The following is a 26104-nucleotide window of genomic DNA, read 5'->3' as shown; positions in this document are numbered from 1 at the left end:
TGTTCTAATGTTTCTATGACCTTGACTTCTTTGTGCGGTGATGTCCTTCTCACACCGCCCCCCCCCCCCCCCCGCTCCACCTATCCGAAACACTCCTCCCCCTCCCTCGCTCCCCCAACTGGCATACCCCTCCGCGTCGTACAGATTTACGTTTTATTTTTTTATTTTATATCGCACTTCACCTGTGCACAACATTTTAACATATTTCTGTAGCACCACATGATTTTGTTCCTTGCAAGGTGTACATTACAAAGTCTGGAACGTTTTTAATTTTTTATTTTTAACTTGAGTATGTCTGCTCTAACCTTTGACTGTTACCTTCTCAAAATGTAACTTTACAGCTTTGGAATTTTCATTCTCATGAAGACCTCCTTAGAGGTGTCGAAGCATAGGTACAAGTTTTAAACAATTACTTGCGACTGGTTGGTTGTATTTTTCAACTGACACTTGCATACAATTGCTGGAAGACAGCTATGGTCAGAATTATAACATGTTAAATGGCCATTTTTTCTGCTGATTATATGAGAGAGAGAGAGAGAGAGAGAGAGAGAGAGAGAGAGAGAGAGAGATGCCTGATCTATCAGCTAACAGATAAACTTAATGTTGCCTGGATTCATACCGCACAGGTTAACGGTTTTATATCCGGACGTGTTGAACACACCTGATCGGCATCTCATAAGGATCTTACTCCTTCCTCAGCAAATGAAGCTGGCTGTGTTCGTATGAAGCAACTTTGTGTCTTTGAAACGACCTTTCAGAAACTCAGTGAAAATTATACATGCGGAACTTTTGGTAGGTCTACACGTACGGCAACATAAACAGGTTCTATGAACTGTACTACAGCTTTTACCTCATCAAGAGCCACGGGTTCTTCATAGGAGATGGCACCCCGTATAACTGACTTCGTCAGTTGTGTTGCAGCCTCCACCCCTCTGCTCCCACACGACACCCATCTTAATGATTGACCAATTTGCCAAGGTGTTTTCGAATATTTTTAATTATCATTTACCAATGACTATATCGTGTAAGCCTTCATCAAATTTCATAAAGGGGGTGCCTAATCAGTGTTGTCAACTTGAGGAGGGAACAGTATCATAAGACTGTGTGCTCTGAACACAGTGGCAAATAGTTGTGCTTGTCACTCAGCCTACTAGAATATGCCTAGTCCATCTCAGAGAGATATGTTATACAAGAAGCATGTACAGCAGTCGAAAAATCCAGTCTACAATTTCAGCATCTGTAAGCCGCTGGAAACATTAACGATGTAGAAATTGTAGCATGGTAAACCTATATAAAATGTTGACATACAAGTACAGGATTTGATGTAAATCGATGGTGTCATTGGACAATTAACTCATTTGTAGGTTATTTGCCTTGGCTTGGGTAAAAATACAGTGGCAAAGCCCCTATGAATTCTGCACTTAAAGAAGATATCAGCATCAATTAAAAAGTTTTATACTTGCAGTTTTGAGCACTGCATTCCATGATAACCCAGGTGCAGTATAGTAGTGGGTAAAATCCAGATTGCATGTTTCTAGGCCCCTCCATGAACCATAGACCTTGCCGTTGGTGGGGAGGCTTGCGTGCCTCAGCGATACAGATAGCCGTACCGTAGGTACAATCACAACGGAGGGGTATCTGTTGAGAGGCCAGCCAAACGTGTGGTTCCTGAAGAGGGGCAGCAGCCTTTTCAGTAGTTGCAGGGGCAACAGTCTGGATGATTGACTGATCTGGCCTTGTAACAATAACCAAATCGGCCTTGCTGTGCTGGTACTGCGAACGGCTGAAAGCAAGGGGAAACTACGGCCGTAATTTTTTACGAGGGCATGCAGCTTTACTGTATGATTAAATGACGATGGCGTCCTCTTGGGTAAAATATTCCGGAGGTAAAATAGTCCCCCATTCGGATCTCCGGGCGGGGACTACTCAAGAGGATGTCGTTATCAGGAGAAAGAAAACTGGCGCTCTACGGATCGGAGCGTGGAATGTCAGATCCCTTAATCGGGCAGGTAGGTTAGAAAATTTAAAACGGGAAATGGATAGGTTAAAGTTAGATATAGTGGGAATCAGTGAAGTTCGGTGGCAGGAGGAACAAGACTTTTGGTCAGGCGACTACAGGGTTATAAACACAAAGTCAAATAGGGGTAATGCAGGAGTAGCTTTAATAATGAATAGGAAAATAGGAATGCGGGTAAGCTACTACAAACAGCATAGTGAACGCATTATTGTGGCCAAGATAGATACGAAGCCCACACCTACTACAGTAGTACAAGTTTATATGCCAACTAGCTCTGCAGACGACGAAGAAATTGAGGAAATGTATGATGAAATAAAAGAAATTATTCACATAGTGAAGGGAGACGAAAATTTAATAGTCATGGGTGACTGGAATTCGAGTGTAGGAAAAGGGAGAGTAGGAAACGTAGTAGGTGAATATGGATTGGGGGTAAGAAATGAAAGAGGAAGCCGGCTGGTAGAATTTTGCACAGAGCACAACTTAATCATAGCTAACACTTGGTTTAAGAATCATGATAGAAGGTTGTATACATGGAAGAACCCTGGAGATACTAAAAGGTATCAGATAGATTATATAATGGTAAGACAGAGATTTAGGAACCAGGTTTTAAATTGTAAGACATTTCCAAGGGCAGATATGGATTCTGACCACAATCTATTGGTTATGACCTGTAGATTAAAACTGAAGAAACTGCAAAAAGGTGGGGATTTAAGGAGAGGGGACCTGGATAAACTGAAAGAACCAGAGGTTGTACAGAGCTTCAGGGAGAGCATAAGGGAACAATTGACAGGAATGGGGGAAAGAAATACAGTAGAAGAAGAATGGGTAGCTCTGAGGGATGAAGTAGTGAAGGCAGCAGAGGATCAAGTAGGTAAAAAGACGAGGGCTAGTAGAAATCCTTGGGTAACAGAAGAAATATTGAATTTAATTGATGAAAGGAGAAAATATAAAAATGCAGTAATTGAAGCTGGCAAAAAGGAATACAAACGTCTCAAAAATGAGATCGACAGGAAGTGCAAAATGGCTAAGCAGGGATGGCTAGAGGACAAATGTAAGGATGTAGAGGCTTATCTCACTAGGGGTAAGATAGATACTGCCTACAGGAAAATTAAAAAGACCTTTGGAGAGAAGAAAACCACTTGTATGAACATCAAGAGCTCAGATGGAAACCCAGTTCTAAGCAAAGAAGGGAAAGCAGAAAGGTGGAAGGAGTATATAGAGGGTCTATACAAGGGCGATGTACCTGAGGACAATATTATGGAAATGGAAGAGGATGTAGATGAAGATGAAATGGGAGATACGATACTGCGTGAAGAGTTTGACAGAGCACTGAAAGACCTGAGTCGAAACAAGGCCCCCGGAGTAGACAACATTCCAGCCTTGGGAGAGCCAGTCCAGACAAAACTCTACCATCTGGTGAGCAAGATGTATGAAACAGGCGAAATACCCTCAGACTTCAAGAAGAATATAATAATTCCAATCCCAAAGAAAGCAGGTGTTGACAGATGTGAAAAGTACCGAACAATCAGTTTAATAAGCCACAGCTGCAAAATACTAACACGAATTCTTTGCAGACGAATGGAAAAACTAGTAGAAGCCGACCTCGGGGAAGATCAGTTTGGATTCCGTAGAAATACTGGAACACGTGAGGCAATACTGACCTTACGGCTTATCTTATAAGAAAGATTAAGGAAAGGCAAACCTACGTTTCTAGCATTTGTAGACTTAGAGAAAGCTTTTGACAATGTTGACTGGAATACTCTCTTTCACATTCTAAAGGTGGCAGGGGTAAAATACAGGGAGCGAAAGGCTATTTACAATTTGTACAGAAACCAGTTGGCAGTTATAAGAGTCGAGGGACATGAAAGGGAAGCAGTGGTTGGGAAGGGAGTAAGACAGGGTTGTAGCCTCTCCCCGATGTTATTCAATCTGTATCTTGAGCAAGCAGTGAAGGAAACAAAAGAAAAATTCGGAGTAGGTATTAAAATTCATGGAGAAGAAATAAAAACTTTGAGGTTCGCTGATGACATTGTAATTCTGTCAGAGACAGCAAAGGACTTGGAAGAGTAGTTGAACGGAATGGATAGTGTCTTGAAGGGAGGATATAAGATGAACATCAACAAAAGCAAAACGAGGATAATGGAATGTAGTCGAATTAAGTCGGGTGATGTTGAGGGAATTAGATTAGGGAATGAGACACTTAAAGTAGTAAAGGAGTTTTGCTATTTGGGGAGCAAAATAACTGATGATGGTCGAAGTAGAGAGGATATAAAATGTAGACTGGCAATGGCAAGGAAAGCGTTTCTGAAGAAGAGAAATTTGTTAACATCGAGCATAGATTTAAGTGTCAGGAAGTCATTTCTGAAAGTATTTGTATGGAGTGTAGCCATGTATGGAAGTGAAACCTGGACGGTAAATAGTTTGGACAAGAAGAGAATAGAAGCTTTCGAAATGTGGTGCTACAGAAGAATGCTGAAGATTAGATGGGTAGATCACATAACTAATGAGGAAGTATTGAATAGGATTGGGGAGAAGAGAAGTTTGTGGCACAACTTGTCCACAAGAAGGGATCGGTTGATAGGACATGTTCTGAGGCATCAAGGGATCACCAATTTAGTATTGGAGGGCAGCGTGGAGGGTAAAAATCGTAGGGGGAGACCAAGAGATGAATACACTAAGCAAATTCAGAAGGATGTAGGTTGCAGTAGGTACTGGGAGATGAAGAAGCTTGCACAGGATAGAGTAGCATGGAGAGCTGCATCAAACCAGTCTCAGGACTGAAGACCACAACAACAACAACAATGTTTCTAGGCATACACTCTGGAATTATTTGCATAGAATTACAAGGGGGCATATCTCCATGTCCATGTAGAGCCTCGGATATTCACATGTTAGAGATATTAAATTTCTGCCAAACACACCATGTGTGCTCATATTCTGCATTCCTTATGGCGTTGCCTGAAAGTTTACTGGAGAATGCAGACATACGAGTATTTGGCAGTGATGTTTTGCAGAATATCCACTCCAAATGCGAAACTGTATGGGAAGGTCCCATTTGTAATTAACTGGAACTTTATGTGAAGGTGATATGGTCCTCTCACTAGCTGCACACCATAATGAGTTTCTGAAGTGGCGCCTGCATAAATCTTAATGAACCTAGGAAGCACAATGTTATACGCTTGGTTTTCCTCCTCAAAACTGGAATATTTCTGCTTTCTCTCAGGTATAACACCAATTCGGTCATTACCTACATGAAAACCAGTCAAGAGTTCAATAATGAAGTAAGCATCATAACCATTTAAATTGTGGAAAAACGAGGGCATGTGATGTGGGACCTTGTAATTCAGGTTGCATTCATTTTGTACTGCACCATGAAATTTACCAGGTAAATAAGGGATCCATTGGTGGTTTCTTTGTCATTATTGCCTAATGACAGACCACTAATGACACTTCACATTCAGCATGTATTTATTAAATGTCTTGCATGACAGCCTTGGAAATCATGGCATCATAGATCCCACTGACTTTGTCTTCAAGAGCTTTAAGCTGAGAGAGCAACCTCATTCCTGTATTGTCTCTTTCATAGGATTTAATATAATTATGGCATGAACAGAAAACCTGATATAGTGAAGAAAATGATATTTCTTGTTCTGTGGGGGTTGTATTTGGGGCAGTAGGGTCACCATCACAACTTGTTGTAGGTACAGGAAGGCATGCAAAATTGGCATACACTACAAATGGTCCCCACACTTAGTGTGTGAAGTTATTGAACTTCTAACTGAACTGCTGTTTAACTTCTGTGTATGTGCTGGGTGGTGGTCAGTACTAATGGGGATTCAGACCGTTTCTAGGGACAGAAGCTTAAAGGAAATAGGACACCTACCTCCAATACCTGTAATCACTTTTACCAATTCCTCTTGGTTACTTATCTTCCACAGACGTTTCTTGATCACACTCTTATCTTTGGGATCATTCAGTCCTTAAACATAGGCTTGCTGACCATTACACTTCAAACCAAAATTTGTTTCTGTTTGACATTCATGTGAACATGCTTTGAATCTTCAAAATTATGCCATTATTAGTTTAAGTAGTATACAGACCCTAAAGCACATTATTCATTTTTTTGCTTTGGATCCACTTTTTTCACAAACTGGTCTGCATTTTATAAGCCAGTCAGTTAAGATTTTAGTTGAGAAGCTTATGCTTTAAGGTTCAAAATGGTTCAAATGGCTCAGAGTACTATGGGACTTAACTGCTGAGGTCATGAGTCCCTTAGAACTTAGAACTACTTAAACTGAACTAACCTAAGGACATCACACACATCCATGCCCGAGTATGCTTTAAGGGTTAATGTAGTTTCTCATAAGACAGATTTCAACTCCATACAGTTTGAACTGTATTTCCTGAAACTAAAATGCAAGTGCACTATGGGTGTGGTGTTGTTGTGGTGGACCCATAAATTTTTACAAACTTTCGTTCAAGGTATAGGAAAATGTTGCATAGAATTGTTAATGCAGCACAGTGGTGAATGAGAATACTGATCACATTGTTGTTATTAAACAGTGCCTAAGCAAAAGGACTGCACTACTCATCATAGGCCGCTGCTTGTTTAGAGTGGTGTCATTACATGGTTTCAAGTCTATCAATTTAAGAAAGTCAAAGTTCTTCTGAGTTAGCACATCACGTTTCCTCTGTAAATTGGTACACTGTTCACTTTGTATATTTGTTTTATACCTTGCTTCCAAACTGCTTAAAGTGTAGGCATATTAAAATTTCAGCGTGAAACTTAATAAGATGTCAGTCTTGTTCCAACATTAAATTACAAACTGTCTGATTCTGAACAGTCACTGTAAGATATATTATTATGTTTGGGATTTCAACAATGGGAAAGAATACATAGTGTCAATCAATATATCACTGTGGTATGCTGATAATAGCATATCACAATAGGCTGTGGAGTGGAAGTAGCTAGGGATTGTGAAGTCACTTACCTTACTCATCAGTTTATTAACAGCACAATGACCAAAACAATTCCAATATTAACAATTAAAATGTGCAAAATAATGGTAAAACCTCAGTAGCAAATCTTTTAAATAATCAATAAGATGATAGGCAATGGAAATCACATAACTCCATTTTCTGTGAAGCTCTCTTAATTTGAGTAACAAGTACTTCACAATCAAACAGAAATTTGAGAGTACATAGACTTATCTAATCTGCCTATAACTATATATATGATGAAGCAACCTTGGGTTGCTAAAGCTTGAAATTTGTGTGTGTGTTTGTGTGTTTTTTATTGTGTCTATCTACCAGTGCTTTCTCGTTTGGTAAGTCACAGCATCAGGAAAGAGGGAAGGAGAGGGAAAGATGAAAGGATGTGGGTTTTAAGGGAGAGGGTAAGGAGTCATTCCAATCCCTTAGGGGGAAAAAAGGACAGGTATACACTCGTGCACACACCCATATCCATCCGCACATACACAGACACAAGCAGACATTTGTAAAGGCAAAGGCTTTGTAAAGGCTTTACAAATGTCTGCTTGTGCGGATGGATATGGGTGTGTGTGCCAGTGTATACCTGTCCGTTTTTCCCCCTAAGGTAAGTCTTTCCACTCCCGGGATTGGAATGACTCCTTACCCTCTCCCTTAAAACACACATCCTTTCGTCTTTCCCTCTCCTTCCCTCTTTCCTGACGAAGCAACTGTTGGTTGCGAAAGCTTGAATTTTGTGTGTATGTTTGTGTTTGTTTGTGTGTCTATCGACCTGCCAGCGCTTTCGTTTGGTAAGTCACATCATCTTTGTTTATATATATCAGTTTTCATTTCTCTTGTAAAATTTAACAAAGTGGAGTTAAGAGGTTTCCATTTCCTACCATTGATATGATGAATATAGCCAAATCCTTCTTTAGTGAAAAGCTTATGGCAAATATCAAACAAAAGTGTACAAATGATAGGATTAGATACTAACAGCCAATCACGTTACAGAACTAAGGGATTATTAATTCTGCAACTCGTTGGCAGATATTTTCCAATACTGTCCACCACTGCTGAAGCATCGCCATGTTTAAAAGCTTAAAGCCTACAAAGCCTACATATGCTTGCTAAATCAATGCAGATAACTAGAACAATTTTTATGAGGCAACCATGGAGCCACCAGCACCAGCCATAGGGGGTCAAAACTTGTGAAGATGGCTTTTACATAAGCCAAAACTGGTCAATAAAGAAATATTAGAGTGATCTTAACTCTTCATTGTAACTTAAACTAAAGTCAGTTAAAATATGCAATGAATAGAACAAAATCTTGAGGGTGGAAGAACATTACAAGTGATACCAAATAGTTACATTTCTCGGGGCCAAACCAATGGATGTGGATCCACATATGCTAGTTAAAATAAATAATGAAATGAACAAATGATCAAATGGTATAAATACTATACCATAGACCACAGAATCCATTGAAATTGTACTCTAGCTTGTGTTGGTTGCCTGTTATTTTCCAGTCCTATCCTTTGCACACCATTGTTTGATATTTGCCATAACCTGCATTAATAGCACAGCTATCACGTTTAGCTGTCCACACAGAACCAATTGTATGCAAGTCAGTTGTAGCAAGATAAGTAAATGGTCAATTGATAAAGAATAGCTGCCCATGTAAGCTCTGTAGCAACAATGTCTCCTTTACTTCTTGTCAGCACTGTGGGCTGTGCAACTGGGAAACATAAACAAATTTGCACTTGACCTTAGGAAGCTTGTTGCTGTCTGTACTCTATCCAAACAGCTAGGAATGGACAGCCAGGATTCCAAGACTTTACCAGCTCACTTGTCTTCCTTGCCTTCGGACCTCTATAATGTTATCAGTCACCCAGTTCCACGGACACAAGCTATTGTACTATTCTCCAACAGACTTTGGACACTCTTCTCAGAACCAAGACAACACTGAACAACTTGTTCTTTGTGGACTCAATGTCATTATCAGTTGCTGTCAGCCAGCAGCTCCCTGCAGCATTGGCTCAAATCTTCAGCTGGTCCACTGCTCGCAGCAAGACTCCAGCAACAGAATCCTGTGGAACCAAAATGTCAGACAGTACACTCCCAGTGCATTCAGTGCTGCTATCATTCTGCTGTCAGCCAGCAGCCATCCAATCTTCCCAGGTGCTAACTTTTGACCTCTATACTCAGGATCCAAGCACTCTGGACTCACAGCTTTAATGCATTCACTCTGCACTAAGAGTGTTGTCAGCCAGAAGCTGCCAATTGTGTTCCCTGGCACTGACCCTTAAGTTTCAATTGGTCTTCTGTCAACAAAAACTGTGCTTGCTTGCTTATTGACACTGATGACACTATCCATGGTTGCTTTCCTGCTCTGCACACTGTCTGTAGCAGTAAGCTGGCATCTCCAATCTTGGTGCCATCTGACAAAAAAAATGTTCAAATGTGTGTGAAATCTTATGGGACTTAACTGCTAAGGTCATCAGTCCCTAAGCTTACACACTACTCAACCTATATCATCCTAAGGACAAACACACAAACACCCATGCCGGAGGGAGGACTCGAACCTCCGCCAGGACCAGCCGCACAGTCCATGACACCTGACAAGCAGGCTGGAAATTAAACTGTCCTGTCCAGTCATGGCACAATATAAACTGTGTTGCAAAATCATTTCACAATTGGTGTGAATTCACTAGAGTAGTGCACTTTCAAAAAACTGTAGTAATCATTAATATCTTTATTAGTTGAATATGCATAACATTTCAGGATTGGTCACAAATGTTATATCTATGAAAAATCTAACAAGGATCCTGTGAAACCATCTACCCCACATTTAATTTCCTCACTTGTCACTCTTATTTCTGTTTTAAGGATACTAATGTTTGCGTGTGTCTTGCTTTATCATACAAATTGTTTTATTATGTATTTAAATCATCTGTAGTGTATATCCTGCACAGTAATTGTACAACGTTGGCATCCACTATACGCAGTTAACAGTTTGGTGTTTTAATGTTTAGCGAGTCGTTGTATATCCCCAATCCCATCTACTTAAATCAAAGGGTGGAAATTATTGGCATGTAAGACAGATGGTGGCACTGCTAAAACTTTCTGACTGGTGTATGGCTGTTTTTCTCCCTTGATATATAAATCCCATTCCATGCCTAAATGGTTTAAAATATAGTATTTTCCCAATAACTGCATGCTCCGGTTATAGCTGTTGCTCTTCATGTTAATAATCCTAAATACCCTAAATCATTCCTGTCAGTGTGGTAATTATAAATGGAGTAATTCCACCAGATGACTTCTGAGATCAGCAGAGCCCATGAAATTTTAGTTTAACTTATTGTTTTCAGCTTCAGGATGCATCAAGTGCCTGGTAATAACGATCAGATGTGCGTTCTTAAATCATCTTGGGCCTTTATCTTCTTCAGTGCTCAAGTGGCATTCATAAAATGTTGAAAAAAACTTCATTCCAGTGCCTAATTTAAGTTTGGCATGAATTGTTTTATCAATGATGAGTGCTGCTACTTCCTGCTCTCTGCCAGTGTCCTCTCCCACATATTTGCTTAGGTTTATCAGCTAAAATTCAATGTCCTGTATGGCTTTCTGCTTCATCCTCATTTGTAGCATAAGCTGTATCCTGGTCCATACAAGCTACATCACACATTTTAATTCCATTGTTGCCACATGCTAGAGCCTTCTAGAAGATTGCCTCTGCCATGTATGATGCAGTGCCTATCATGCATGCTAAAATAATCCAAAGTTTTATGGTATAAATCTGACAACAAAGCTGTACCTTATTCCTACGCCATCTCACGATGCTGCTTCTCTGTAAGTCCCAGTCTAGAAACTTGCAGATACTATGTTACTTCTGCTATCCTTTAAAAGTGTATATTTTTGGATTTGTCCACTGCACCTTGGATCCTGTGAGCATCTTGGCCAACTAGTTTGGTAGTTAGGATTTCTCGAATACTCCCTAGTATTTGGAAATATGGACAAAATCACCGTCACTTAATTTGCTTCCATGAATCCAGCCCTTTTACTTGGTTTCTTATAAACTTCAAAATACTATTATGGAACCCCTGTTATTGTACATTTATATTCTGCTTTCCTGCATCATTGTTCTACATTTACTGTTAATGTTTTAATAGTATTGAAAAGTTTGTTGTCTGGCATGGGTATTTCTATCTGCTCTATGAAAGGAATGCTAAATTTGTTAGTGTCTTGTTAGAGTGCAGTAGTATATGGTGACATGCCACCTAGAAGGAGTTTCTGGAATGATTAAAGGAAATGATTGTGAATATCACATTACATTTATTAGATGCTAAGAATTTCCTTGCTTGCTAATAGCATTTGTGGGATTAGTTCGTTTCTTTCCCTGAGTGAATTGTCGAAGTTCTTTTGAGTTTTATTTCCTTGAAAATAACTGTCACATGCTTCAAATCTGCAAACAGCATAACAGAAGTGCAGTGTGCAATTTATTAGGCAAAAATTTTAAACATGAGCCTATAAAGAACGAGCGAGAGAGAGAGAGAGAGAGAGAGAGAGAGAGAGAGAGAGAGAGAGAGAGAGTATAAAATTTTGCTGGAGCAATGCATGGTAGCATATGTGGAAATGTATTGTATGTTTAAAGAAAGCAACCATTCTTTGCATACTGTGAACACCCTTGATATTAAGATTGGTTGCCTGAAGTCTATCAGAAGACTTTTAGCTCTACCACCATGCAAAATTTTGTAGTGATTGGAGAAAAAAAATGTAGGCACACGTATGGTTTAGCAGTACTTGTAGGACTTGGAAAGAAGAAACACTTTCTATCCTCTAACTACTCTGAGATGAGCAATGACGATTTTCAGTTCCTAAATAATGGAGAAGTTGTGTTGAAATGGCAGCATATACAGTGTGGATAACGTTTTAAAAACTGACTGAAGTGAAATATTTGTAAGATACTTTAACACCTGGTATAAAATGGAAAAAACTATTATCCTTCAATTCAAGCCCTATAAACAACTATTTAATTAAAGAACTGACTTAAATATGTTGGAACAATTGTGGTTAAAATATTTCAGTTGAACCATACCATTGTAGTAATGTGGTAGTAACAGAGGAAGCTGTATTATTACTAGTTACATCACACATTTACAATATACGAATATATGTGCATATGACTTTTCCTCTGACAAACATTTCATCGCAACATCACGTGCATGATGTAGCGAGTGATTACCACACTGTAGTTCATCAGCAGATGGTGTCTTACATTGCTCCATAATACCTGCAATTTAAGTCTGTGTTTTCATTAAAATGACTAAAGGAAGTCTATAAAACAAAATGATAGATAGCGTATGTCCTCTTGCATGTGCTCGTGTTTCGTGACTGCTTGTATTCTGAACTGTAATTTGCAATTTGCGTAAGATTACTTGTTTCCTTTCACACAAGGACACAAAACAATCCCTAAGTGGCCATTCCCATTCTTGCCAAAATAGGACTGATGTTACATAACAGCTACACATTGTGACTGCATGTCCAAAGCTTTGTAAAAATACGGAACATAATGCATACCACAATTGCCAGTGAGAAGTTTTAGTAAATGTCCAAGCCCACACGCAGGTGTTTGAAATACTAGAATAAGGAACACTTACATAAAATGCTGTTGCAGTTGTAGGGTATAATTCTGGTGCAAAAGTTGGTTCTAGCTGGCTTCCATCATCATTTTGCATATAGAAATGTACAGCTGTGACCAGAGAGCTCTATATATTTAGACTCCTAAAGAAAATATTACTATTAGCCCGTGCACTCTACTGAAATAATAGAAACATGTGACATTAACAATATGTAGACAGACTTCATCTGCTGAATAGTGTGTGCACAAATACATGTTGTTGTATGTGGACATAACAAAACAGAGGAATGTTGGCTTGCGGGGTGCAGTTGTTAAGTATTTGATGCCATTTAGTATAATTTCACGGTGAAAATCGATGGTTTATAATACCATCCACTTCAAAAATATACATCATACAAAGGTAGGCCTACTTGATGTTCTTAGACCTTGGACGCAACACTTCAGTGATGGATCTGTCACAAATTAGTTATCTACTTTAAAGGGTTGTGATGGCGTTTTGATGACATAATAATAATATGAAACTCAATGCAAGTGAAAATAATGAAAATTAAAAATTTTGCAGCCGTTGGAACAGTTTACTCCGATTTTCATGATTTTTTTCTCTAATTATCCAAAGAAAAATACCCTAAAAATTAAGATAGCTTCTCACAAGCTGGTTCATATAATTGGTAATTTTGTGAACAATCTCACAAGTTGGTTCATATAATTAGTAATTTTATAAAGAATGATACTATCAATTTTCATAATGATCGGTTCTATACTTTTTGAGTTAGATTGCACGCAAATGTGAGAAAAGTCATTTCAAGATAAACGCGTTTGAAAAATAAATTCTCCAAAACTAGAAATTCAAGGAAGTTAACAATAATTTAAAATGCTTACCGTTTAATCTGCGATTCCAGCACCATATAATAATCCCTCTTCTTCCTCATAGACTTAATTTCGCCCTTGCAGCAGCGCTTTACGAGATTTTCGACCTTCCTTCGATTCCAATGAACTACATCGATACTGCCGACTCACGCACTGGTTATCCATTTGATCGGCATAATTGAATTCCTGCCACGTTCATGACTATCAGAAGGGATGAATTTCCTTCATTGAATAAGCCCGCTGCTAAATATGATGCCAATTCAACGACTTTAAGTCTGGAGTCCAAGCTGTTGTTGTTGTGGTCTTCAGTCCTGAGACTGGTTTGATGCAGCTCTCCATGCTACTCTATCCTGTGCAAGCTTCTTCATCTCCCAGTACCTACTGCAACCTGCATCCTTCTGAATCTGCTTAGTGTATTCATCTCTTGGTCTCCCTCTAAGATTTTTACCCTCCACGCTGCCCTCCAATGCTAAATTTGTGATCCCTTGATGCCTCAAAACATGTCCTACCAACCGATCCCTTCTTCTAGTCAAGTTGTGCCACAAACTTCTCTTCTCCCCAATCCTATTCAATACTTCCTCATTAGTTACGTGATCTACCCACCTTATCTTCAGCATTCTTCTGTAGCACCACATTTCGAAAGCTTCTATTCTCTTCTTGTCCATACTAGTTATCGTCCATGTTTCACTTCCATACATGGCTACACTCCATACAAATACTTTCAGAAACGACTTCCTGACACTTAAATCTATACTTGATATTAACAAATTTCTCTTCTTCAGAAACGATTTCCTTGCCATTGCCAGTCTACATTTTATATCCTCTCTACTTCGACCATCATCAGTTATTTTGCTCCCCAAATAGTAAAACTCCTTTACTACTTTAAGTGTCTCATTTCCTAATCTAATTCCATTTCCATTATATTGTCCTCAAGTACATCGCCCTTGTATAAACCCTCTATATACTCCTTCCACCTTTCTGCCTTCCCTTCTTTGCTTAGAACTGGGTTGCCATCTGAGCTCTTGATATTCATACAAGTGGTTCTCTTCTCTCCAAAGGTCTCTCTAATTTTCCTGTAGGCAGTATCTATCTTACCCCTAGTGAGATAAGCCTCTACATCCTTACATTTGTCCTCTAGCCATCCCTGCTTAGCCATTTTGCACTTCCTGTCGATCTCATTTTTGAGACGTTTGTATTCCTTTTTGCCTGCTTCATTTACTGCATTTTTATATTTTCTCCTTTCATCAATTAAATTCAATATTTCTTCTGTTACCCAAGGATTTCTATTAGCCCTCTTCTTTTTACCTACTTGATCGTCTGCTGCTTTCACTACTTCATCCCTCAGAGCTACCCATTCTTCTTCTACTGTATTTCTTTCCCCCATTCCTGTCAATTGTTCCCTTTTGCTCTCCCTGAAACTCTGTGCAACCTCTGGTTCTTTCAGTTTATCCAGGTCCCATCTCCTTAAATCCCCACCTTTTTGCAGTTTCTTCAGTTTTAATCTACAGTTCATAACCAGTAGATTGTGCTCAGAGTCCACATCTGCACCTGGAAATGTCTTACAATTTAAAACCTGGTTTCTAAATCTCTGTCTTACCGTTATATAATCTATCTGATAGCTTTTAGTATCTCCAGGATTCTTCCAGGTATACAACCTTCTTTTATGATTCTTGAACCAAGGAGTCCAAGTGTTTAGGGGTTAATCGCCAAATAAAGGAATTTCTCATTCGCATTTTGTGTGTGGCCACCTACACATCTCTCCAGTAATTTATCTCTATCCGCTCTCGAGCCTGTACCCGATGTGCACTCCGTTCTATGCTCATAAAATCTATACGAATTCTAATTTCGCTTTGAAATTTTGACAGCGTGTTCTCTGATGGTAAAGCTAACGATTAATGCAATAAAAAAATCGGATTTTCTGAACCTCCCAATGTGGTTTCCCCCCTTTCGTAGGTGTGCAGATGGAACCAAAAAGTCAAGATTACTGGAAGAATGAAGTTACACAGAAAAAGCCTAGTGTAAGAAATATCCATTACGTAAACTGGCTTATGAAGGGAAATGTTGGTAATTATTTGATTTTTCGTTACGGCTAAAATATATGTTAAAGTAGGATTCTCGATTACAGAAATTTTCAGACAATCCGAAAGCATATTTTCTGAGAGCGAATACCTGTCGCATAGGGGTAGATACAAACTGAATTTACGGTACGAAGTGACAAAAGTGTTCCTTGTTTTTCATGTCACATTTATGCAGACCATCAATGGAACAGGAGTCGACGTCTAGGATTGCCTGGCAGGAAATTTTGACATTGATGTCTGTGGGAAGAAGAGTCGCGTCACGTTGCTAACATTTGATGTTAACTTATTCAAACGGCGTTTGCGTATTGACACTTTTATTCATTACGATGACATGCAGAAAAAAGCCTCCGAATGTCATCTTGATTAGTTTCTGGCCATGCCTGAAACGCACGCTGGGTCATTTTATGAAGAGTGCTGGCTGGAGGCTGATATGAAAGTATTGCCTTCACATTGCAGCCGGCCAGTGTGGCCGAGCGGTTCTAGGCGCTTCAGTCTGGAACCGCGCAACCGCTACGGTCGCAGGTTCGAATCCTGCCCCGGGCATGGATGTGTGTGATGTCCTTAGGTTAGTTAGGTTTAAGTAGTTCTAAGTTCTAGGGGGCTGATGACCTCAGATACTAAGTCCCATAGTGCTCAGAGCCATTTTTGAACCTTCACATTGCATCCCATTCACCCTCTATGGGTGACGAACCAGGGGCTGGGCACACATTTCTCAAGCTTTTATTTGCCAACTGCAGTGCGGGGTTTTGCACTATCCTGTCTGAATGTTTCACCTCGTTCTCCAGTCACGAAGAACAAAAAATGGTTCAAATGGCTCTGAGCACTATGGGACTCAACTGCTGAGGTTATTAGTCCCCTAGAACTTAGAACTAGTTAATCCTAACTAACCTAAGGACATCACAAACATCCATGCCCGAGGCAGGATTCGAACCTGCGACCGTAGCGGTCTTGCGGTTCCAGACTGCAGCGCCTTTAACCGCACGGCCACTTCGGCCGGCCACGAAGAACATGACAACAGATTTACTGTTCTTGTTACATACTGGCGAGCTTTCAGCTTTCCAGCTATACCATAACTACTAAATCTCTCCTGTTACATCGCAGCAGTTCGAGAGGCATGGGTCTCAAGAATGGCTATTTCCAGTGACCTTTCACCAGCTCGTGTATGGACACCTTATGACGGTCTGAACTCCACAAACAGCAGTGAGACTATTCGCTGAACACCAGCGAATGCTGTTCAATGCCCTATTTCAATATGGATCTTCACCACCATAGATATCTCTGTTCGCAGCGATAAACAATACGTGGCAACTCGAGATTCCAATCCAGCTTCCAGTAGTCCGTTCCCGACAATTTATGCTGATGGTAATACCTTCGTCCATGTTCCAGCTGTTGCCGTACGTCTATCTGTCAGAGACAGTACAACAGTTCTCGTCCTCGTACTGTTTCTTTTGAAACGATTCGCGCATCCTCTTCTTGCCACACTGTTTTCCTGACTCCATCTTGCCACCTCTCCTTCTGCAATCTGTATAAACTGTCGGTCTGATCACGCCAATATCTCAATCTTTCTCAAAGTCCGGAAAGTTATGAAAGCTTCACGCGAACGTCCTCTGGGCATGCTATGTTGCGACCTCCACCTGAGAAGTTCCAGCAGGATTAGACACATTCAGTTGCCGTCTAGTTCGCACACTGTATTTTATTTGTAATTACTGCTCTTTTCTGTGCTTCAAATAAGTTCGCATAAAAATGAAATTTTAATCAACGAATCCCATAGGCATGGAAATACTGAGTGCGTTTGGTCACGAGTTCGTGGTGTAACACTATCTATTTCCAACGTTGTAGTAGAGGATTTGCACTCGTGTGTTTGCTTAATGTTTATTTTGCGTCTGCCTTCGTTACGCATTAGAGGGGTTCCAAGAGGTCTCAGATATTTTCTTAAGAGTTTATGACCACTGATGTTTATTTGTTCACATATAAAGGTATAAAGGAATATGGTTTTTGGCAAATACTGAAAATTAGCACAATACGATAATTAATGATGCAACAGTATTTTTTGAAAGTGAATAGGAAATGAGTTTTGTGCTAAATGTGATGGAACATGTGCTGGCTGTAGGCAAAGAGAAGCACATACAGAAGAAAATGTCACAGTAAGACATGCTACATTACTATACTGTATGTTACAGCTACGAAAGAGAAACTTGATAGACTCAAGGCATAGAAGGACGCCACCAGAAGGTCTTTCATAGGGATAAACAGCAGGTAATAGCCAGAAATGTAAAAATCGTGCCTAGTTTTGAATGTATTAAAATAAGTTTAAATCCGTGAAGAAATTCACGAAACCAACTACAATTGGCATAAAGAACGAGAAAATACTTGACAATCACACAGATTTACACATAATCAGTTCCTTTTGATCTGAAACGTATCACGTTACAGTTCATTACTCATGTTAAAGGGTTTTCGATTATATGATTAGGACTTGGCTACTTTCAACTCTACACATTTCACTGCACTCAGATTTTATTATTATATACTGCGCAACAGAATTAAAAGGTCACTTTTTCAAAACTACCCATTACAACCCTTAAGTTTGAAATTTCGCTCAAATATGCGTACAACCATGTCTTTGTAACGGTGCAAAAGCATGGCGCCCTGCGAGGTAACCCTCGAGCTCGAGACCGCTTCAAACAGCACGTGCGAAAAAAAGGCCGCAGCTCAGAGAAGTTCATGCGACGTGTAAGACGAGTTAATGTCACATTCGCACGACATTTCATTACAGTTCTCCCCAATGCCACTGCGGATGCATCATACGATCAGAAACTCGTGACACCTCCTCGTACCGACATTTCACGCCCAGAATTGAAAGTACGCGGTTTTGATATGTGTGGCTGACGAAAACATTCCAGACACACCCTGGCTGAGAATCGGCACAAAAAGACCTCAGGGATGGCATAATGGGCGGCAATGAAACAACCCATTTCCCTGAGGCGTTGATTGCTAAACACTTCCTGACTGAAAACATCAGTTCGCAGAGTGGTGAGCAATAGGAAGACGTTCTTCTCAACCTGTGACATTGCTGCCACTCTCGGGCGTTTCAGCGTTACTCTAAGGACACTGTGTGTGGGGCAGTATCCTCATCGAACGTAATCGCACCCATTTGGAGAACAGCGCGATTTTTGCTGTGGTGTACGGTTGGAACCACTAGGGATCGTTGAAAACCATCCGACGAAATTTGAAGGTGATCCGAAGCAGCTGAGGACGCTTATCCTTCTTCAGCACTCCTATTTTCCGTTCACTTGTGGCGTGATCGTGGGGGAAAGTGACATTGACACATTTGTCACTGAAACGGCAAAGGGTCCCTCTCAGACCCTCAGTTCGGCGAAATTCCCGCTCGTACTCGCCGACCTTTATTGAGAATTTTAAAATCCTACCTATACAGACAGTACCAGGCACCTGCAGGCTACATTGTTGCCCTTGCGCTTGATAGTTGGCCATCGGAATCGGACGGTCTCAAAGATGTTGCCGATCGCCAAGCACCTAGGATGACGTCACAGGTTCTGCCTGTAGAGATGGATTTTTATAATTCTCAATAAAGGTGGCGGTTGCCAGCGAGGGTTTTGCCGAATCAGGTAATCGTAGAGGACCGTTTGTCGTTTTATTCACGCATGTGTCAATGTCACACCCCTCCGTGGTCACTGAACAGGAGGGACTGAATCAAGACGACTGAAAAAGTATAAGAATCCTTCACTGTTTAGGATCATCTTCAGATTTCATCGAATGGTTCTGAATGCTTCGTAGTGGTTACAACCTGTACATAACAGCAAACATTTCGGTCGCACTCCATTACACGCTTTCTCTGTGGTTGGCGCCCCATGATGTCCGTCGAGAAGGTTTGAAGCGGTCGAAAAATGTGGGAATCAACGTCCCAAGGAAATGAGTGGTTTCATTGACGCCCTTTTGTATCACCTCCTGAGACCTTCTAGTTTAGATTCTGAGAGGCGGTGTGTCTGATACGTTTTCCTCGCCCACTCATAAGAAACCACGTGATTTCAACACTGGGCATCGTGGCTCTGACCGCCGTTGCAGAGACTTCAAAAGAAGGAGTGAAATGTGGATAAGAGGGGCTGCGACGACCTTTCCATTCCGTGACACGTCTACGGTGACGTTTGGCAGAATTTTGGTGAAATTTGGTGCCAATGTGACATCTTCACATGAACTTCTGAGCTGAGGCCTTTTTTAGTGTGTCGACATTGCTGCTTGATGCGTCGTCGAGCCCGAGTGTGATGTAGCAGGAGATTGTACGTACCTTTGAGCGAAATTTCAAAATTAAGCACCCCTTTTGGAGGGGGGAGGGGGGATTATGGTGCTACGGAAAATCGAACCTCTAATTCTGTTTTTCGGTATATTTTGACATTGGCAGGAAGTGACATATTAGTTTAATCACATTCCACATTCGTATAGGATCAATCACATTTAATATTAGTATTGAAAAATTCACTGCCCCATGCAGTGACTGGAAACTGTAAAACTGGCAGCACTAAAAATAACAATTTCTCGGTTGATATCCTACGGTTCTTCTGTTACTACATGACAGCGATTCTGAAGGAACTATGACGAAATGTTTGATGATACTGTAATACCCCTTTCTGCGCCATGTCAAAGATCTTTGTCAAAGGAATATCAATATTTCATCAAATTTCATCGTCAGTGTTACTTGATACTGTAATACAGGCCTTAGGGTGTGGTCCTCTTATTGTGCTTAAGCAAATGATAAATGCGAAAGCATATAAAGACGTCGTATAGTACCAGGTGTAACGCAGAGTAGAGAAACAATTTAGAAGCGATGATTGTATCAGCATGACAATGGACCCTGTCATAGAGCACCATTTGTCAGGCAACTGTTTGAGTAGAATAATATTCCTGAAATGTGCTTGCCTGACCAGAGTCCGGACTTGAACACAATAGAAAACATGTAGGATGAGAGAGAACGTCGATTTTTCTCCGAACTACAACGTCCAACGTCACTACCTTCTCCAGTTTCGGCTCTCGAGGAAGACTGGGCTGACGTTCCTGTAGGCATTAACAACTCATTGAAAGTGTCTCTAGCAGGATTCAAGCCATCATAAAAGCAAAGGGTGGGAACACTGCATGTTAATGCCCGCTAAAAGTGTCAGGCTACTTTTGATCTCATTGTGTGGTCATAGACATCAAGGAACGAATAAATCTTATTATAAAAAATGTGAGAAAGTGATATGAGCACCTTTGCTGACTGTATGTGAAAAAGACCTATTTGGAATAAAGAAAAAAACTTCTGACGTAAAACACGATCCATGCGCTAGATTGACATGCAGAAGACTGATTATTTGCCGATACTATAAGTTTTTCCTTCGTTAGGGACCTAGAAAGAGGTATAATCACACTCGTGAGATAAAACACAGGCCATTTGACACTTGAATATTCGCCAGCAACGTCTCTCCCGGTAACAGCTCGTAGTTTTAATTGAAATTCGTGACATTTTAATTAAGGTCTGTATGGACGAGGTTTCAAAAAATTTCTGCGTGTGTATTAAAAAGTGTTCAAGTGTTAATTTACTCACTGTACAATCGAGGACATGTCTGCTAGGATCCTATGCCACAATCTTCTGTGTGTTTACAGAAATACTCCACCGTTAACTTCCGGAAGGGCAGTTTAGGATAAAAAAATCAGTTTGGAGTGTCGTAGCGGCCCCTTGTGGTTAAAGGGCCAGCACAACCGACATGCAAGTTGGGTTGCAGACCCCCTTCCAGGAGCGCGGACAGAAACAGTAACAGACTTTCCAAATAATCATGGAACTACTTCGCCAACAACATGTGACAGTGTTCCACCAATCAGAACTCCTATAAATCATGTAGCACTCCGCCGACCTGGCTTTATAAGCACGCCTAGATCGTCAGACCGGCAGTGTTTACCATCCGCTAGGAACAGCTCCAGCCAGTACTTACACCTGCCCTAGATTGTATTCACTCGTCGTAGCATTGTAGTAGCATGTTGTATTTTGTGGAGTACATTTTGGTCAGTATTTTCTTCCATTGTCTTGTTTCCGTATCTGGATTTCCAACACAAGAGTGGTGTATGCCAAGAAGGCGTTTTTCTTTAATTATAATAAAATGTGTTCAAATTGACTGTTAGTTCTTTCCTGCCGACCGCAGGACACTACATGGAGAATCGTCAGCTTAGTGATATTGGAATAACTATTGAAGCCATCTCAAATGCAGTGACCAGATAAGACGTAAATACTCACTGATGGGTCGAAAATAACTGATATACAATAAAAGCACATGGTGCCACCTTTTGTCCTTATCTCAGGGCAGAGCTCCCCACCCTGCCCCCCACTCCCCCTCAGAACACATGGTGTTAACCACCGAAGCACTTGCCACCAGTTCGTTCGGTCGCTTTGACTGGGCTACGTCTCAGTTTCTCAGCTACCCATGCCCTAGCAGTACGGAGGGGCAATGACATTCGTCCTATGAACATAACACAAGTGGTCGAGTTGCAGCGGTAAGGAACTAGACCCAACAAAAATGTTGCTTCACCTTGATATTTACTTTAGGTGTGTTGCTATTGTATGTTTCTGTGCCGATCGGAAGGTCGACGCTTACGTGGTTTGCAAACGTACTCATTTACCACGAGCGCTACCTATGGTTAGAATACCGCCTCGTCTGGATTGCAGCATCTCAGTTGAACGTAAAGTACCAGCAGGGACGCATTAGAAGGTCTGTGGAACAGTGAGTTAACATTCATGCCACAAAGGACAGTTGCGACCAATGATCAGGTTCCCATCATCATGTTACGTACAGAAAGCCTATCAACCATAGAAGTTACTCGACGTGTGCACCAAAGACGAAGTGATTTGGTGCGGACTTGGAATCGGTTCCAATTGACAAGTTACGTTGGGGACTTACTCCACACATGCTACCAAGTTAGACTGGTGCAAAGAATGATAGATATCTAAAAGAAATCGGGGGCTGAGTGCTCTAGGACTGAATTCTTCGAAGAGGTTTCAAGAAGTCATGTACCGCATCAAAATATTGGGGGACTATTTCATGGTGCGAGTCTCCATTCCCGATATCCATGAAGAGGACGATGTCGTACACCACAAATTCGTGGACACCGTTGCAGATGGGCGAGAAACCCTCCAGGTTTCGCGTCGGGAGTTCATGGACGAAGATCGGATATGTTTGTACCTAATAATCACAGTCAACGTGTTTGGAGACAATCTGGTAATATCGAACGCCTCCAGCACCGTGGCCGAAATGTGCAAAAAGATGGTGGTGAAATGATGTTCTGGGTAGCATTACATGGGGCCACCGTACACCTCCGTGATTACTGACAGCAATCACTCTGCTCTACAGTACAGGGACGAGATACTGCAACCAATAGTGGGACCGTATCGCCAACTTTTGCTGAAAATTTTATCTTGATGGGTAACTCGCGTGCTCGTTGTACTATTCTCGTGAACATGTTCCTTCAGCGTGCTAGAACAGAGTGCCTTTCCTGTTCCCTGGACATGAAACCAAACAAACATATGTGGCTTCGATTGGAACTAGCTATTTTTGAAGCCGCAATGACCATGACCTGTCCACTACTTCCGCAGAATCGCTATTGAAGAGTGAGACAATACCACAGCTGACTTGATGGTCATATAGACCGTATATCACGACGACATCAAGTCTACATGCTCCATCACCTGTTAACGTTGCTCTGATGTCCTGTGAAAAAACCCCGTCGGAAGCAGGTGATGTTGCCGCTAAACAAATGATTTTTTTTTTTTTATTGTTGGTCTGGACACATTCGAAGTGAATATATAAGCGTTATCCACAAAATTATTTTTTCTGTACCATGAATTAAAATATAAAGAGGTGATACAAAACTTTTGTTCCATCTCTCCGGTCTGTCCCCTCTGCTTAACGGCAGAATTCCTCCTGCACCCTTAATATTAACGTTTGCCTCTAATTTGACCTAAGGTTGTTCTGACTTCTCTATATGCCGAGCTCATCGTTCAGACCACCGTTTCTATTTTTGTTTCCTTACATTTTTCCTGCAGCCGTTTCTCATTGGCGTCCCTCTAATCCCTATTTCATTCCTGTCTTATACTGCTGAAATCCTCTCTTCCCATGAACATTTTTACTTGTTTTTTTTTCTCGATGAATTGAGATACTTATGTTACCCAAGGTTTCTTCACAATTACCTTTCTTGCACCTGTATTTGTCCAATTTCTGTGATTTCCTTTGATGTAGATGTCCATTCCTCTTAAAATGAACTTGCTATTGTGGAATTCATGATCGCAGTATCTACAATCTTACATCTAAATCTACATGATTACTCTGCAATTCACATTTAAGTGCTTGGCAGACGGTTCATCGAACCACAATCATACTAGCTCTCTACCATTCCACTCCCGAAGAGCGCGCGGGAAAAACGAACACCTAAACCTTATTGTTCGAGCTCTGATTTTTCTTATTTTATTTTGATGATCATTCCTACCTATGCAGGTTGAGCTCAACCTACTTAGATAACTTCAAACGCAACCCATCATTCTTCAGTAGTTCAGCATCCAACTTCTTCCCACATTCATCATTCTGAACGATTCTCGTAAACTTCACTTGTCTTCATCATTGTGATCCGTGTCTATATCCCTTATAGGTACATATTGCAATCTGGTATCTCGTTTCTGAATCTCTGTCTGACCATTATGTAATCCGGCTGCAATCGTACCGTCTCTCGGCGCCTTTTCTAAGTGTACCTCCTCCTCTTGTGATTTTTAAACAGTGTATTCGCTATAACTAGTTGAAATGTATTGCCGACCTCGGTCTTCCTCTTCCCTCACTCTAAGTACCGAGCCAGTATTCTCATGTAACTCTTACTTCTATTGTTCCCATACTACCGTGTTTTAATTCACCATTATTATTAAATTTTCACCTGCCTTTACATACTGAATTACTTTTTGAATAACCTCATATGCTTTATCTGTCCCTTCATCTCCTGCTTGTGATGTCGACATACATAAGTGAAATACCGTTGTCGGCTTGCATTGCTGTCAATTCTGATCAGAACAACCCTATCACAGAACTGTTCGCAGCACCTCACTCTCTGCTCCACTTCGATTCTTCATGAGTCCTCCTCCCATCATCCCATTTTCTGCTCCTGTTATTGACCCCGTATTTGTTTGATCAGAAATCCGTGCCTTCTTTCCAGTTGACTTCACTGTCCCCACTATATCTAGATTGGGCATTTGCATTACCTTTTTCAAAATTTCTAAATTTCCTACAATGTTCAAACTTTGCACGTTCCACACTTTGAGCAGTACAATTCTACCCTACCGTTGGTTATTCAGTCTTTTTCTCATGGGTCTCCTCCTGCTTGGCAGTCGCCTCCTGGAGATGAGAATGGGGGACTAATCCGGAATACATGTTTCCATATATCAGTACTATAAAGAGCTAACAGTTGACTCGTCAGTCTTCTGACTGGTTTGATTCGGCCCACCACGAAGTCCTCTCCTGTATCAACTTTTCATCTCAGAGTAGCACTTGCAACATACCTCCTCAATTATTTGCTGAATATATTCCAGTCTCTTCCTCTATAGTTTTTACACTCTTCAGCACCCTCTAGTGCGATGGGAGTTATCCCTGAAGTCTTAATACATGTCCTATTATCCTGTTCTTTCTTCTTGTTAGAGTTTCCATATGTTCCTTTCTTCGCCTACTCTGAGGAGAACCTCTTCATTCCTTACCTTGTCAGTTCAGCAAATTTCCAACTTCGTTGTGGAGCACCACATCTCAAATACTTCTATTCTGTTCTCTTCCAGTTTCTCCACAGTCCATGAGTCAGTACAATACAATGCTGTGTTCCCAACGCACATTCTCAGAAGTTTCTTCCTCAAATTAAGGGCTATGTTTGATACTAGTGGACTGCTCCTGACCAGGAATGCCCTTTATGCCAGTGCTAGTCTGCTTTTTGTATCGTCCCTTCGAATTCGTTAACTTCGTGTACTTCGCGTTCCGCCCCAATTCCGTGTTAAATTGCTCGCTATTCTCTGTTCTGCTACTTCTCATTACTTTCGACTACCTTCGGTTTACTTTCTGGACTCAAGAGACAGTTCATTCCATTCAGCCGGCCGCGGTGGCCGAGCGGTTCTAGGCGCTTCAGTCTGGAACCGCGCGACTGCTACGGTCGCAGGTTCGAATCCTTCCTCGGGCATGGATGTGTGTGATGTCCTTAGGTTAGTTAGGTTTAGGTAGTTCTGGGCTCTAGGGGACTGATGACCTCAGATGTTAAGTCCCATAGCGCTCACAGCCATTTGAACCATTTTTTTTTTCATTCTATTCAACAGGTCGTGTAATTGTGCTCCAATTTCACTTAGAACAGCAATCTCATCGGCGGATCTTATCGTTGATACCATTTCACCTTGAATTGTATGGCCACTGATGACCTTTCTTTAATTTCTGTCATTGCTTCTTCGATGCAGAAGCGAAAGACTGCATCCCTGCCTTACACTATAGA

General features: G+C 40.9%; 1 protein-coding gene across 1 annotated transcript in view; it reads left to right on the top strand.

Annotated features, from left to right (window-relative positions):
• LOC124571358 (putative fatty acyl-CoA reductase CG5065) overlaps positions 1-26104 on the top strand; it is a 145344-nt gene that overhangs the window by 50148 nt on the left and 69092 nt on the right. The gene's annotated exons all lie outside the window — the stretch shown is intronic.

This window comes from Schistocerca americana, chromosome 1 (assembly GCF_021461395.2).
Source record: "Schistocerca americana isolate TAMUIC-IGC-003095 chromosome 1, iqSchAmer2.1, whole genome shotgun sequence".
In the NCBI taxonomy this organism is placed as follows: domain Eukaryota; kingdom Metazoa; phylum Arthropoda; class Insecta; order Orthoptera; family Acrididae; genus Schistocerca; species Schistocerca americana.
Note: the sequence above shows the minus strand (reverse complement) of the source record. Positions and strands in the feature narration are given on the sequence as shown.